The sequence below is a fragment of the Triticum dicoccoides genome, unplaced genomic scaffold (genome assembly GCF_002162155.2).
Source record: "Triticum dicoccoides isolate Atlit2015 ecotype Zavitan unplaced genomic scaffold, WEW_v2.0 scaffold95908, whole genome shotgun sequence".
Lineage (NCBI taxonomy): Eukaryota > Viridiplantae > Streptophyta > Magnoliopsida > Poales > Poaceae > Triticum > Triticum dicoccoides.
Genome location: NW_021313397.1, coordinates 1 through 2,992, shown reverse-complemented (window position 1 = coordinate 2,992; position 2,992 = coordinate 1). Strand labels below are relative to the sequence as shown.

The 2,992-nt window shown below is 50.5% G+C and overlaps 1 long non-coding RNA gene across 2 annotated transcripts; it reads left to right on the top strand.

The window, feature by feature from the left end:
* Nucleotides 1-2,088: 2,088 nt before the first annotated feature.
* Nucleotides 2,089-2,991, top strand: LOC119348525. Of its 2 annotated transcripts, XR_005168988.1 has the most exons (4): nt 2,089-2,208; nt 2,305-2,414; nt 2,647-2,832; nt 2,913-2,991. It is a non-coding gene; the product is annotated as an uncharacterized LOC119348525 (long non-coding RNA). The 2 variants fall into 2 exon arrangements; XR_005168987.1 differs by having other exon boundaries at nt 2,305-2,832.
* Nucleotide 2,992: the final 1 nt, after the last annotated feature.

Below are 2,992 nucleotides of genomic sequence, written 5' to 3'. Positions count from 1 at the left end.
TTTCTCGCAAAAAAAGGATTTACGCTAAAGTTAAAACATGTCAGGCTATTTATAATCCTTATGTTCAGATTTAGCTTAGTTTGAACTAATCTCGTGTTCATGCGTGATGCCCGCTCGCATCCGTAATCACAATGATGCAGTGGCCAATGGTCATGACCTTCCTTTCAAGAAAACAACGGTAGTGAAAATAGATGTATTCAAAATTGACGCACAAGCTGAGGGTCTAAACCTCCGTTTCAAGAAAACAACTTTAGCGTAAACAATTGTGTGCATCACATTGATGTAAAGGCCGGGGGTCTTGACCTCCTGTCGTGAAAAGAAAAGAAATGTCTCAGAAAAATATACAATAAAAAACTTCTTTTTATACAAATTCATGACCTAGACACGCAGTTATAAACTGGAAGGGAGTTAGTCCCTCAGTTAGAGCCAGTCCAGTAAGCTCTAAATACGAAGTCAGCTTCAATCAATTAACTGAGTTCTGAATGAAAGCTACATTCGATCCTCCAACTTGCGTACTGTTGCTAGGAAACTAGTTAGGAGTTAGGACGCATCATTTTTCTTCTTTGCCATTAAGGTGAGTTGAAGTGATGAGGTTGACTCGGTGTAGAAAATATTGTACATGTTGGGAGCAAATATAATGAGTTTTTTTTAGAAAAGAAGGATGTACCCCGGCCTCTACATCTGGACGATGCATGCAGTCATATTATTAATTATTCACAAAGACCATACAAGGTGATACATCAATATGCCTGAAGTTACCATCTTGGCAACGCTGTTGCTACTCCTATCCCCTTAATGAAAGTGTGCTGAATGTCCGGGCCTAATACCAAACAGACATGGCACCAAAGCCTAACATCTAAAGCCGAGTGTCCCATCCAAGCCACTAGCTGGATTGAGTCCCACACAGGTCTGGCACACTCCCAGTGAGCACCGCATGCTACAAGGGCCGTCACCTCCATCTTCCCTTGGTCCATCCTCAGAGTAAAATTGATGCACCGACCTTGCCAGGCCTCTCTGCCATCAACGCCACCATGACGCCAGACAGCTTCCTCCTCCTGCGCGAGTCCATCTCCAATACGCGCCCATTGCCGAACCTTCGCGACGCCATGCCGTCGGGATCCACCGTCAACCTTGCGGTAGATGTAACACCGCTCCTCCTTTTGTTCCCTCCAGCCAGCACGTGCTCCAAAACGATGCCCCCAGGAGGGACAACAACATCGAAAGTGCCATCATTGTCCGATCCGGTAGACCCAGATCTAGGGTTTTCCCTGGAGCATCACGAGTGGGGCACCATGACCTACAACAATGATGCCTCAAGAAGGGAACGACGTTATAGACGCGGCCATCGTCCGCCATGACCGTAGTTGGCGTGATTTTCACTGGAAATCACCCCCCCTCCCCCGATCTCGCAGCTGACTGAAACCGAACGAAGTTTCGCTGTGAAGACCAAAGCCACCGTCAGCACGCTGGCAGGGAGCTCCAGCCGCCCCTCACCAGTCCTCCACGCGCCACCGGTTGCCACACCGGGGCGGATTTGGACGGGACGCCAGATCCGCGGCTTCCGTCGCCCATCTCCAGGCATAGACTCCACCGAGGGGAAGAGCACCATGCCGGCCATGGATCGAGCCGCCGCCCTACCTGCTGCTCCCGGATCCAACACTGGAGTCGCCCCTATCGCCTCCGGGTGATCCCGCAGCCCCCGCCGTGTCCGGCTCTCCACGCGCAGAACGAGGCACCGCAGCACCACCGCCGGACCTGCCCGCGCGCCGCCACGCCCCGGATGAACGCGACACCGCCGCCCGAGGACGCTCGCCCGTGCCGAGCCCCCGCGCAAGGAGATGGGCCGCCGCTAGCACCTACGGGCTTTGCCCGGTGGCGCGGACCGGCGGCGGCGAGAAGAGAAGAGGGGCGGGGGGACCTGAGGCGCCGGCGGCTGGGGTTGCCCCCTCGGTCGCTTGCGGGGGGAGCGACGCGAGAGGGTACGCGACTTTTTTCCCCTCCTCAAATATAATGAGGTGACTCCTCACCACCATTACCATAAGCCCTGGAGCTATATATTCGTTGTCAGCAGGGTAGAGGAAGAAGAGAAGAAGCAGAGCAGCAGCAACATCGATCGGAGGAAGCTGCAGCACAGAGCAAACAACGAAAAGCGAAGTCTTCAATAGCAACGCACTGGTACCTTGGTAGTAGCTAGCACGAGCAGTAGCGGTGAGCTTGCTATTCAAAAAATCTCACTTATTAGTGAAGTGTTCGCAAGGTAGTCATTTCTTAATATAAGTCTATCATGTTCTCTCACATGGACAGGATTTAGATCTCACCATCCCTCTATGGAATTCTTCCTTGTCAGCTTAAGAAGTCATCCGTCATCCTAGTCTGGAAGAAATCATTCCAAGCTTGGGCCTCCGCCTCGGCAGGTAATCACAAAAAATTCCTTGAGCCAGAAACTTCTTTAGATCTAATTTATCCTGGTTGACTACGCTCTGTCACCTTTGGGAGGTGGTTTCTGTGTTTCTTTTGCTAATCAAACATGCAACCAGACGAAGTAGTAGGCCTATGATTTGACAACTCATATATTATGTCAAGCAAACAACTTTTCCTGTGGCAAAAACAGAAGGGTCGCAAAAAATGTGCTTGCTCTTGTTTCAGGCCTACCGTGGCACGTAATTGCAAATGGAACGCCAATCTACTATCACACCATGGGACCTGGAGTGCATGCTATATGACGAAATGGCGAAGCCCAAGGCCCTGCCACTGTCACTTCTGAAAGAAATCACAAATGGTTTCTCTCCTGAGAAGCAAATTGGCTACGGTGGGTTTGCAGTGGTTTACAAGGTACAATAACTCTGAGCTGCCCCAATCTTCATCAAACTTTATTTGAAAACGCTTGCTGAAAAGGCATCTTCTCGATTTAGGGAATTCTTGAGAATAGGACCATCGCGGTGAAAAGGATGTCCAATACATACAAGTATGAGAAGGAGTTCCTCCGAGAAGT